At 41.9% G+C, this 14,057-nt stretch overlaps 1 protein-coding gene across 2 annotated transcripts in view; it reads left to right on the top strand.

Moving 5' to 3' along the window:
• The first annotated feature begins 100 nt into the window (after nucleotides 1–100).
• The window catches only part of LOC115170249 (pituitary adenylate cyclase-activating polypeptide type I receptor), an 83,056-nt gene continuing 69,099 nt past the window's right edge, over nucleotides 101–14,057 (top strand). For both annotated transcript variants that reach the window (XM_029726647.1, XM_029726646.1), the window contains exon 1: nucleotides 101–225. The gene's annotated coding sequence lies outside the window, so the exon portion shown is untranslated. The remainder of the gene's footprint in view (nucleotides 226–14,057) is intronic.

The following is a 14,057-nucleotide window of genomic DNA, read 5'->3' as shown; positions in this document are numbered from 1 at the left end:
CCTGTCTCCTGTCTGTGAAGGTAAAGACGTCTCAGGTCGAGCTGGAATATCTGGTACCGTCTCCCCTCGTGCGCGGCAGGGTGCACGTTGAGCGCGTGCTGCGGCTGCAGTGATTAAATATCTGTCATCTCGCTGCGCTGCGTGCTTGATATTACCGACTGAACGGAGGATTTACTGGGAACATACCGGATAAAACCCCTCCGACCAGACACCGATGGCTTCATGGTAAGAGAGAGAGGGTTTTTTATAGTTTTATTCTGCGCTGGGATGTTTACTCTGCGTGATCTCTGAAAGGGGCTACATGGTCAATCCGATTTCTGCATTGGCCATCCAGCATTTAGTGGTACGGCCTCTGCAGAAGTCAGGGCATGAATACCTGCTCTTTTTGTCGAGCTGCACATTAGTGTTGTGAAGGAAGATGTCAAGGAAGTGAGTTTGCGTTTATACAGGACCTCCCGCCCTCACCTACGGTCAACTAACGAATCATGTCAATGCGGAGCTATACGGAGCCCTCCACATTGATACAACATTTGAGAGGCGCATGGTCCGGAGCTCAATGTGGCCGCTGCTTTCCTCTGGAGGCTCCGCTTTGAGTCAAACCATCCATCCTCCGACCACATTAGTTGTCTCTTACCTACACATGCTATCTATATAGTTTAGGCATGGCTGTGTGCGCGCAACGTCCATAGGGTGATACATGGGAGGTAGTGTAGTGCGTTTGATAGTAGCCTATAGGATGCTTATATACTACATAGTTACTATTACCTGATTGGTTAAACTGATTGGTTATTATAGCCTATTTACCTGATAGTGTAGCTTCGGGAATATGCTCTCATCAGTTCAATTTCAATCTCTCTCACAATTCAATTTCATTTAAGAGCTTTATTGGCATGGCAAACATATGTTTACATTGCCAAAGCAAGTGAAATAGATAATAAACAAAAGTGTAATAAACAAAAATGAACAGTAAAACATTACACTCACAAAAGTTCAAAAATAATAAAGACATTATAAATGTCATATTATGTTTATATACAGTGTTGTAATGATGTGCAAATAGTTAAAGTACAAAAGGGAACATAAATAAACATAAATATGGGTTGTATTTACAATGGTGTTTGTTCTTCACTGGTTGCCCTTTTCTTGTGGCAACAGGTCACACATCTTGCTGCAGTGATGGCACACTGTGGTATTTCACCCAGTAGATATGGGTTTATCAAGTTTATCAAAATCGGGTTTGTTTTTGAATTCTTTATGGATCTGTGTAATCTGAGGGAAATATGTGTCTCTAATATGGTCATACATTTGGCAGGAGGTTAGGAAGTGCAGCTCAGTTTCCACCTCATTTTGTGGGCAGTGTTGCACATAGTCTGTCTTCTCTTGAGAGCCATGTCTGCCTACGGCGGCCTTTCTCAATAGCAAGGCTATGCTCACTGAGTCTGTACATAGTCAAATATTTCACAGTGGTCAGGTATTCTGCCACGGTGTACTCTCTGTTTAGGGCCAAATAGCATTCTAGTTTGCTCAGTTTTTTTGTTAATTCTTTCCAATGTGTCAAGTAATTATCTTTTTGTTTTCTCATGATTTGGTTGGGTCTAATTGGGTTGCTGTCCTGGGGCTCTGTGGGGTCTGTTTGTGTTTGTGAACTGAGCCCCAGGACCAGCTTGCTTAGGGGACTCTTCTCCAGGTTCATCTCTCTGTAGGTGATGGCTTTGTTATGAAAGGTTTGGGAATCGCTTCCTTTTAGTTGGTTGTAGAATTTATTGGCTTTTAACTGGATTTTGATAATTAGCGGGTATTGTCCTAATTCTCCTCTGCATGCATTATTTGGTATTTTACGTTGTACACGGAGGATATTTTTGCAGAATTCTGCATGCAGAGTCTCAATTTGAAAGGCAATGTGTTCTATAACAGATTCAATTATTTTTTGCCAGATCCTAATTGGTATGTCAAATTTTATGTTCCTTTTGATGGCATAGAAGGCCCTTCTTGCCTTGTCTCTCAGATCGTTCACAGCTTTGTGGAAGTTACCTGTGGTGCTGATGTTTAGGCTGAGGTATGTATCGTTTTTTGTGTGCTCTAGGACAACGCTGTCTAGATGGAATTTGTATTTCTGGTCCTGGCAACTGGGCCTTATTTGGAACACCATTATTTTTGTCTTACTGAGATTTACTGTCAGGGCCCAGGTCTGACAAAATCTATGCAGAAGATCTAGGTGCTGCTGTTGGCCCTCCTTGGTTGAGGACAGAAGCACCTAAGCTAGCTTGCTAGCTACTTCCAGACATCTAATGAGAGAACACCCCACTCAGACGATTTTACTCTACCTAGCAGACCTGGTTAAGCTGTTTTCATGTTATCCAGAGCTGGTTAGGCTGTTTTCATGTTATCCAGAGCGTTGGTGACTAACTGTGCTGCTGGCAACAATTTAATGAAGTTTTTTTGCTGATGTTTACTGACATCGGCCATATTCAACGGGTGTTGAGCGTTTGTAAATTAATCCGTCGTTCTGCGCTCTGGTCTGGTACCCTCACACGAGACGAGAGGGCTCTGAAATCGGAGTAGATGGCCAGACTGAATTTACGAATGCACCCGAAATGGTTACTTGCATATTGGAGTATTTTGTTAAGACGTGTAGCTAGCTAGCTAGCTCTGCAGGTAGCTAACCAACCAGATTCAATGTTAGCTAGCCAGCTAACAGTACATTTTAACTTGAAATGAAAACAACTTTGTCAAATTTAGAAACATGTAATATCTGAAAATGTAGCTAGCTAGACTATCTTACCCGTATCTTACCCGCTAGCTAGCTCTGCATGTCACAAACTTCTTCGTCAGAAGATAAAGAGAAATCATTGTCGGACCAATACGCAGCGAGATCGTATGTACTCATCTTCTTTATTAAGGAAAAGAAGGGAAACCAAAATAAACACGTACACAATGATGAATAACAGTCTGGTAAGGCACAAGGCTATACACAGAACAATCTCCCACCAACTCCAAACACAAACACATACCTAATTATAGGACTCTCAATCAGAGGCAACTAGGAAACACCTGCCTCCAATTGAGAGTCCAACACCCAATACCTAAACATAGAAATACTAAACTAGAAAGAACATAGAAATACAAAAACATAGAACATAACCCAAAACCCGGAAATAATAAATCAAACACCCTTCTAAACAAACAACCACCCCGAACCACATAAAACAAATACCCTCTGCCACGTCCTGACCAAACTACAATAACAAATAACCCCTATTACTGGTCAGGACGTGACACTACAGGTAACTAACCAACCAGGTTCAATGTCAACTAGCTAACATTAGGCTATAGCTAGCTAAGCAAATGGCTCTGAGATACGAATAATAAGGTCATACACGTAATGTTAGCTAGCAAGCCATCCAGAGGTAAACAATGAACCATAATCACAACTCATGACGTTACTATCCTGCATGAATTTGCAGGTAGCTAACCAACCTGGTTAAATGTTAGCTAGCTAACCTTAGACTATAGCTAGCAAAGCAAAGGGTTCTTTCTGTCAAAATTAGAAATGTGTAATATCTGGAAACATAGCTAGCTAGACTATGGATGGACGTTTCTCCCTGTCACAGATGCCATGCTTGCCCTTAGTTTGAAGATGTAATCCGGAGACAGGTGTTTCTCAATCTCCTTAGCTATAATACTCTAATTCCACTGATTTCAAAACTCAGTCCTCCAGAAAGTGTAGAGAAACACTTATGCAGTTTTAATACACAATACATAAAAAAAGCTGTGTTAGACAGGATTACCTAGAGATACTGACCAGCTCGAATAGATAGAAGCGTGCAATATGGCAGACCAATCCCAACTCATCTTTCGGCATGTCCAGCCCACTCATCATCTCAGCCAATCATGGCTAGCGGGAAAGTTGCTGTCCTTTTTCTGTGGCTAAACCAACTAGGCTTATAATTTAACAGTTGTATTCATATTTACAGATGGCATACAAGTTTGTTCTTAAGGCACACGAAAGTTCACATGTTCCAGAAGGCATTTCTGACAAAAAACTCATTTTGAAAAAAATTATATATATGTTCAAATGGCTCTCCTGTGAAATAGTGACTCGCGACATACTCCTAGTTTCCTGAAACGGGTTGAATTTTCAATTCAATCTTTCTCCCTCTCTTAATTTTCAATTAAATCTCTCTCTCAATTTTCAATAAAAGTTCTCTCAATTTTAAATTCAATTTCTCTCTCAATGTTCAATACAATGTCTCTTGCTCAATTTTCAATTCAATCTCTCTTTCTCTCAATTTTAATTTCAATCTTTCTTTCTCCCTCTCAATTTTCAATAAAATTTCTCAATATTAATTTCTCTCAATTTTCAATTCAATCTCTGTCTCTCCATTTACAATTCAATCTCTTTCTTTCTCTCAATTTTCAATTACATTTCTCTCTCAATTTTCAATTCAATCTCTTTCTCAATTTTAAATTCAATATCTCTCTTAATGTTCAATGTTCAAATTCACAATTTATTGCTCTCACGAGCACATTTCTGCCAAATAGCATTTGTGACCATGCTAACATCTTTTCAGTGGAATCTCAGAATTCTAAAACGGATCCAGCGACTCGGTTGCTGCATAGCAGTAGCAGCTATCTAGAAGAAGGCTAGCATCCGTAGCTAGATAGCTAACACCAGTTGGGTGAGAAGCAAAAGGAAGGTAGCTAGCTAGGCAAGGTTAAATAAAATAAATAAATAAAATAAAAAAGGCATAACACTTTGCAACAGACAAAACGTTTCGCAACAGAATCAGCGTAATGAATACACCCCTCGACACTTGCGTGTAATCAGAGCACAAACAAATAAGCTAGTGAACATCCTTGGCTGTTATTAGCCAGTTAGCTAGCTAGCCAGCCAGTAGCTACAAATCAACGAGACTGTAACAGTTAACATTACTAGCTAGCTGTATGGACAGATCGTGAACCACAACTACATTTTGACAATATATCCTACATTCAGTTATACGTTATAATGTTGCCACTCAGAGGAGAGCTAACGTTGGATAGCTAACTGAACAACTAGCGAGGAAAGATAGCTAGCTATACTTTGCCAAGGAAGGTTTTTCATACAAGTCTGATAATCAGAGCACAAACAAATAAGCACAAATAATCTATCGAGCGTCCTTGGCTGCTATTAGCCAATTAGCTCGCCAACTAATGTTAGCCAGTAGCTACATGCCAATGAGACTAACATTAGCTGTATCAAATCATGCACCACAACTCAATGTTGACAATATATCCCACATTCTTCCACAAAGCATAAGTAAGTTCAGTTCATAGTCAAGACCAAACTTTGGGAAAAACTGCCACGCTGCTAATTTCCAATTTGTAAGTCGCTCTGGGTAAGAGCGTCTGCTAAATGATGTAAATGTAAATGTTATAATGCACACTCCAGACAGGCGTGTCACTGTTAGAAGTTCCAGAACAAAGCCCTTATCTTATGCATTAATTCATTCTGTTCCCTCCTCTCTCAATTACATTTTTTTCCCCCTGTTGTCATTATAATCCAAAAAATGGACGCTGACACAGTCAGCGTACATTTGAAGTCGCTATCCACAAGTAAAAAGTAATGATCATTTCTTACTTGCGCGGCCTGTACGCAGTCAAAATAAAATGCCATGCTTGCTAACTTGGTTAGCTATGTGATAAAATGGAATAGTTCACAACACATTAACTGTTTTAGACAAAAACATTTTTACCAAGAAAGTACTGAGGGAATGAACAACAACAACCATTTTGGAATAAACACATGCTGACATCATAAAATCCAATTAAATAGAGTGTTGATGTGTATATATAACAGGGTTTGAGTCACCACCTTAAGATTTTGAAGGTCCTGGGTTCACCTACCAGAGGAGATATTTTGACTATTCTCTTTTGTGTATAGGTTTTGACCCCTCCCTTCCTCCCAGTATGCACGATGTGTGCTTATTTTCATTTATTAGGGGTCTCTCAAAAGAGCCTGGAAATTAAAAACAAAAAAATGTATGTTTTAAGTGAGTCTTGGTCTGAAGCTGGAAAAAAAATGAAATTCACATGAGGACAACAATACCTATTCCACCCATGCTCTACCAAGGTTTATCCGACTACAGCAGCCATCTTGTTCTATTATACTTCAGACTATGTGTGGGCACGTTGCTTAGGATTCAAACCTTCTCAAACAGCCTGTTTGTAGTTTTAATGTACAATGTAGAGTGAAATGCCTTTCTTGCTCTAAACCCAACAATGCACTAATCAATATCAATGTAATACAACAAGTAGCATAAGGTAGAACAAAAACAACAACAACAACAACAACAAAAACACAATCAGTAAAAATAAGCAATAAGAAGAACACGAGAAAGTAAGAAGCCATAAACAGGGTCAGTACCATATTAACAATGGACAGGGATACTGGAGTGATGGAGGTAGATATGTATAGGGGGAAGGAGACAGGGATACTGGAGTGATGGAGGTAGATATGTATAGGGGACAGGGTTACTGGAGTGATGGAGGTAGATATGTATAGGGGGAAGGGGACAGGGATACTGGAGTGATGGAGGTAGATATGTATAGGGGGAAGGGGACAGGGATACTGGAGTGATGGAGGTAGATATGTATAGGGGGAAGGAGACAGGGATACTGGAGTGATGGAGGTAGATATGTATAGGGGGAAGGAGACTATATACAGGGTCAGTACCATATTAACAATGGACAGGGATACTGGAGTGATGGAGGTAGATATGTATAGGGGGAAGGGGACAGGGATACTGGAGTGATGGAGGTAGATATGTATAGGGGGAAGGAGACTATATACAGGGTCAGTACCATATTAACAATGGACAGGGATACTGGAGTGATGGAGGTAGATATGTATAGGGGGAAGGAGACAGGGATACTGGAGTGATGGAGGTAGATATGTATAGGGGACAGGGATACTGGAGTGATGGAGGTAGATATGTATAGGGGACAGGGATACTGGAGTGATGGAGGTAGATATGTATAGGGGGAAGGAGACAGGGATACTGGAGTGATGGAGGTAGATATGTATAGGGGGAAGGAGACAGGGATACTGGAGTGATGGAGGTAGATATGTATAGGGGGAAGGGGACAGGGATACTGGAGTGATGGAGGTAGATATGTATAGGGGGAAGGGGGACAGGGATACTGGAGTGATGGAGGTAGATATGTATAGGGGGAAGGAGACAGGGATACTGGAGTGATGGAGGTAGATATGTATAGGGGGAAGGAGACAGGGATACTGGAGTGATGGAGGTAGATATGTATAGGGGGAAGGAGACTATAAACAGGGTCAGTACCATATTAACAATGTACAGGGATACTGGAGTGATGGAGGTAGATATGTATAGGGGGAAGGAGACAGGGATACTGGAGTGATGGAGGTAGATATGTATAGGGGGAAGGGGACAGGGATACTGGAGTGATGGAGGTAGATATGTACAGGAAGGGTGGCTATATACAGGGTCAGTTCCATATGTGACTGACCACTTCGATTTGGTTTTATGTAGCAACATTTGAAATGGTGTGTTTTTTTACATTGGATAAAAGTAGAGACTCAAAGCTAGAAATGTGTATATCACACACTACAGTTGAGGAACAATGGGAAAGTAATTCTACTTTGAAAGTTTATTAACCTGTAACCTCACTTTTGACAAAATGGCCCTTGAATGTTTTTGTTGCACTTACTGGAGAGCTCTCCTTTGTCTACACCCATTCAGCATCGTTCCCACCATTAGCCCCACCCATCTTTTTAAGGATTCACATGTGAGGCCATGTGCTAAACAGAGTGAGTAGTGTAGTAAACAACCAAAGACTTCAAGACTAAAAGTGGTAAAAGTAGTAGCCTACAATAAGGAACAACTCCAGGTTAAAATATACTTTATCTAGTCCTTGGCCTTGATCCTAACCTGACTTTGGTGCAGGTCATGTTGTTCTTCACATTACCGTCTCTGGTAAACACACACTATATCAAATAAAATCTAAGTTTATTTGTCACATGCACAGGATACAGAAGGTATAAACGATACAGTGAAATGGTAACTTCCATATTTTCATGGTAGCAATATGAAAAATAGAAAGTGTCAATATATTTAAAAAATAACAAAAAGTGTAAATGCCAGTAGAGAGAACAAAATAATAAACAGTATACCTATACCCCAGACCTATACAGTATGTACAAGAACAATATCAATAACCATATCAGTGATGCTGTGTAACGGTTGTCGTCGGATTTAGACCAAAATGCAGCTGGGAAATGTGCACTCATCTTCTTTATTATAAACGGACAAGAAGGAGAACCAAAACAAACACAAAGAAAACACAACGACTATTCACATGCTGGTAAGACACAAGGCTATACACAGAACAATCTCCCACCAAGCACTCAACAAACACATACGTATATATAGGACTCTCAATCAGAGGCAACTAGAAAACACCTGCCTCCTATTGAGAGTCCAACACCCAATAAACAAAACATAGAAATACAAAAGACTAGACAGAACATAAAAATACACTAACATAGAACAGTGTCCAAAAACCCCCGGAATACATAAATCAAATACCCTACTAAACAAACCACCACCCCGAACCACATAAAACAAATACCCTCTGCCATGTCCTGACCAAACTACAATAACAAATAACCCCTATTACTGGTCAGGACGTGACATGCTGGTGATAGATAAGTTAGTTATATGGAGTTATACAGTATGCATACAATAAAGGGTGAAGTGGCTGAGCAGCAGGATAAAAAGATCAACAGTAGCAGCAATGTGTGTGTTAGGAGAGAGCAGTGGTGATTTTAGCATGTAAATCTTGGTGGGGCAAAATAATAAAAAAATAAGTGGGATGAATGCCAGCAAAGCCACTACACAACACTAAACAAAACATGAATTGCACTATAACGGTGACAAACGGTGCCCACAAACTGTTAGGGCCTACATAAAGCTGTTATGGTCTACATAAAGCTGTTAGGGTCTCTACATAAAGCTGTCCCAACAGCAGAGCTTTCTTTTCAGCACCATGGAGTGAATCCTTACCACCGCTACACCTGGTTATCAGCAGAGCCTTGTCTGGCAGAGAAACAGTTCATTCAGCCTCATTTACTGCCTTTAAAAAAACATGGCTAACATGGCTGACTTGCTTAAACAAATGTGATTTCTACTGACAATTGAGATGTACAAACTCTGGCATAAGGGGACGACGAGCAGATAAGAGGCAATCCATAATTTCGATTAAGACATTAATGAGCGCGCTAGGACGAATGTAGTCAATAGAACTATTTGTTTAGCACTTTTGAAATGTACAGCGACAGAATTCAGAACATGGGCCGGCAGTTCTTACAGTGTTCTCCCTGTACACCAAGTCAGAACCGTATGATAAATAAAGGGGGCATATAAGTAGTCAATGAAAGCTCTTACAAAATTTGATGATTACATTGCTCTAAAACAGGTTATAGGCTACATGTGCACCACCAAGTCAGAACAGTAGGTGAAATTAAGAGGGTAAAAGGGACCAAATGATTAGGGTGAGGCACATGGGCTACTAACATCTTAATACACAACATACACTTAGTATTACTTTCTTAGCTACAGTATACACATCTCCTTCACTTGAAAAGGAAGGTGGCACGGCGGTCCTTCGTGGGAAAATTCTGTCATCAAAGTCTGTCGTTCTCTGGATTTATGGTGCTTTCAAGACAACTGGGAACTCTGGAAAAAAACAAGGTCAAATCCTGATGACGTCATTGATTTTCAGGTCGTAGTTCTAGAAAGAGGCCGGAGTTCCCGACTTACAATTCCGAGTTGGATGACCGTTCAAAACGTATTTCCCAGTCGAAGCTCGTTTTTTCTGGAATTCCGAAGTTCTCAGTTCCGAGTTAACAGTTGTTTTGAGCGCAGCACAAATCATGTTTCACTGACATCATGGCCAATGTTGAATGTTTATCATTTTAAACTAGCAGGCTTGTGATTGCTTTGCACTGCTTGCAGTTAGCCACTGATTCCTTCCAAACCACTCATTGTTGAATTTGTGATTCCCAACTTGTTGTGTAATGTTTATGTCCAATGGCCGATGAGCACTGATAAGTTTTATCTACAATTTCTCTTCATTATTTCTCTTCATATGACAAGGATTAAAAAGGATTTGCCAGTAGATTGTTGACTTGATTCATGCTAGCTAAGATTTTGAAAGTATAATGTTGACATGATCAGTCCAATCAAAGCTACAGTAGATATAACGTGATTTGATGTCATTTTATCTGTGGCCAATGACCTTGAGCCTTCTTGGATGGGCACTTCTAATTTAACTCTATGGCAGCACCCAAGGGGCTTGAATTTTCGAGGTCTACCCTTAGTCTTGGCGGTAACGTACTGTCCCGACGAGTGACAGAACACTGAGCCAATCACGGCGCAACTAGAGAAGATTACCAACCCCTACGCTCCGTATTGTCCGCTGGCTGCCCCTCCACCACAGAAAGCACTGAGCTGGGCTGAAACACCTGCATTTTGGACAGAGACCATGTTTGTGTGTGGCTTTATTAACTCAATTCTACTTTTAAAAAAACATTTTTTTTACATTGTTTGGAAACTGATATGTGATAAGTATTAATGCAAAAATAACATGCAAAACAGGCAACACAAAGTAAAATAATATATATATATTTTTTTAGCTAAACAGGTTGGGCTGGCTGAATGACGGGTCGCCACTGGGCGGTGTAGGGGGGCTATGGAGAGCCACTGGGCGGTGTAGGGGGGCAATGGAGAGCCACTGGGCGGTGTAGGGGGACTATGGAGAGCCACTGGGCGATGTAGGGGGGCTATGGAGAGACACTGGGCGGTGTAGGGGGACTATGGAGAGCCACTGGGCGATGTAGGGGGGCTATGGAGACCCACTGGGCGGTGTAAGGGGGCTATGGAGAGCCACTGGGCGGTGTGGGGGGGCTATGGAGAGCCACTGGGCGGTGTAGGGGGGCTATGGAGAGCCACTGGGCGGTGTGGGGGGGCTATGGAGAGCCACTGGGCGGTGTAGGGGGCTATGGAGAGCCACTGGGCGGTGTGGGGGGCTATGGAGAGCCACTGGGCGGTGTGGGGGGGCTATGGAGAGCCACTGGGCGGTGTGGGGGGGCTATGGAGAGCCACTGGGCGCTGTGGGGGGGCTATGGAGAGCCACTGGGCAGTGTGGGGGGGCTATGGAGAGCCACTGGGCGGTGTGGGGGGGCTATGGAGAGCCACTGGGCGGTGTAGGGGGGCTATGGAGAGCCACTGGGCGGTGTGGGGGGCTATGGAGAGCCACTGGGCGGTGTGGGGGGGCTATGGAGAGCCACTGGGCGGTGTGGGGGGGCTATGGAGAGCCACTGGGCGGTGTAAGGGGGCTATGGAGAGCCACTGGGTGGTGTAAGGGGGCTATGGAGAGCCACTGGGTGGTGTAGGGGGGCTACTGGGCGGTGTAGGGGGGGTATGGAGAGCCACTGGGCGGTGTAGGGGGGCTACTGGGCGGTGTAGGGGGGCTACTGGGCGGTGTAGGGGGGCTACTGGGCGGTGTAGGGGAGCTACTGGGCGGTGTAGGAGGGCTACTGGGCGGTGTAGGGGGTCTACTGGGCGGTGTAGGGGGGCTACTGGGCGGTGTATGGGAGCTACTGGGCGGTGTAGGGGAGCTACTGGTCGTTGTAGCGGGGCTATGGAGAGCCACTGGGCGGTATGACTCCTTTGGGTTTCCATGAAAAACAGGAAAAGAGAAAATATGTATATAAACCCTGGATTCCTGATGCTATGTATTGGCCAATAAGAGGCTTTGAAGCCACTGGTCAGCCATATTGGCACCACTCAGAAATGCAGCCCTCCATAAGATTGAATGGAATTCTATAATATGTCATTTCAATGTTTCAAGGACAAAATTACATGTATTTCTGTAGTGGTGGGGACAGTAACAAAAGTACTTTCTAAACTATACTTGAAGGAAAATGTTTAGTTTACATAATAGAATTTAGAAGTATGGATTAAGGCGTCTGTAATAGAATAAACATAGACATTTATAAATATAAACATTAACCCATAAGCGGGTTTGGGGCGGCAGATAGCCTAGTGGTTAGAGTTTTGCGCCAGTAACCGAAAGGTTGCCAGATCGAATATCAAGGTAAAAATCTGTCGTTCTGCCCGGAACAAGGCAGTTAACCTACTGTTCCTAGGCCGTCATTGTAAATAAGAATTTGTTCTTAACTGACTTGTCTAGTTAAATAAAGGTGAAATAAAGGTTAAATAAATAAGCGTCTAAACCCTGTGTAACCCCGGGGGGGTTCTATTGAACTAGTCAGAAGTTTACATACACCTTAGCCAAATACATTTAAACACTGTTTTTCACAATTCCTGACATTTAATCCAAGTAAAAATTCCATGTTTTAGGTCAGTTAGTTAAACATCTGCTCTTTGCAAAAAATATGTTTCTATGCATCTTTATTAACTCAATGTTTCTGTCCGGCCCTTGACTTTGGTGCAGGACATGTGATGACCCTGGCCTCTTTGTCTCAAAACTCCCTGATCTGAAAAATATTAGTTTGTTAAGGTATCTAAAGATACCTTAATAGAAAATAACTCCAGTAAAAGTGAAAGTCACACAGTAAAATACTACTTCAGTAAAAGTCTAAAAGTATTTGGTTTTAAATGTACTTCAGTATCAAAAGTTAATGGAATTGCTAAAATATACTTAAGTATTGAAAGTAAAAGTTAAAGTATAAATAATTTCAAATTCCTTATATTAAGCAAACCAGACGGATAGCCAGAGGCACACTCCATAACTCAGACACCGTTTACAAACAAATTATTTGTGTTTACTGAGTCCGCCAGATCAAATCAAATCAAACTTTATTTGTCACATGCGTCGAATACAACATCCTACCGATCCTTGACTTCGGCAATGTCATTTATAAAATAGCCTCCAACACTCTACTCAGCAAATTGGATGCAGTCTATCACAGTGCCATCCGTTTTGTCACCAAAGCCCCATATACTACCCACCACTGTGACCTGTATGCTCTCGTTGGCTGGCCCTCACTACATATTCGTCGCCAAACCCACTGGCTCCATGTCATCTATAAGTCTTTGCTAGGTAAAGCCCCGCCTTATCGCAGCTCACTGGTCGCCATAGCAGCACCCACCCGTAGCACGCACTCCAGCAGGTATATTTCACTGGTCATCCCCAAAGCCAACACCTCCTTCGGCCGCCTTTCCTTCCAGTTCTCTGTTGCCAATGACTGGAACGAACTGCAAAAATCACTGAAGCTGGAGACTCATATCTCCCTCACTAGCTTTAAGCATCAGCTGTCTGAGCAGCTCACAGATCACTGCACTTGTACGTAGCCCATCTGTAAACAGTCCATCCAACTTCCTCATCACCATATTGTTATTTATTTTGTTTATATTGTTTTGCTCCTTTGCACCCCAGTATCTCTACCTGCACATTCATCTTCTGCACATCTATCACTCAAGTGTTTATTGCTAAATTGTAATTACTTCGCCACTATGGTCTATTTATTGCCTTACCTCCCTAATCTTACTTCATTTGCTCACACTGTATATTGACTTTTCTATTGTATTATTGACTGTACGTTTGTTTTATTCCATATGTAACTCTGTGTTGTTGCTTGTGTCGCACTGCTTTGCTTTATCTTGGCCAGGTCGCAGTTGTAAATGAGAACTTGTTCTCAACTAGCCTACCTGGTTAAATAAAGGACTTATTCTAAACTAGCCTACCTGGTTAAATAAAGGACTTGTTGTCAACTAGCCTACCTGGTTAAATAAAGGACTTGTTCTCAACTAGCCACCTGGTTAAATAAAGGTGAAATAAATAAATAAAAATAAAAAGACCTTACAGTGAAATGCTTACTTACAAGCCCTTAACCAACAGTGCAGTTCAAGAAGAGTCAAGAAAATATTTACCAAATTAACTAAAGTATAAAATAATAAAAAGTAACACAATAACGTAACAATAACGAGGCTATATACAGGGTGTACCGGTACAGAGTC

The sequence above is a fragment of the Salmo trutta genome, chromosome 31 (assembly GCF_901001165.1).
Source record: "Salmo trutta chromosome 31, fSalTru1.1, whole genome shotgun sequence".
Taxonomy (NCBI): domain Eukaryota; kingdom Metazoa; phylum Chordata; class Actinopteri; order Salmoniformes; family Salmonidae; genus Salmo; species Salmo trutta.
The sequence above is the reverse complement of the archived record's forward strand: the minus strand, read 5'-3'. Positions and strand labels throughout refer to the sequence as shown.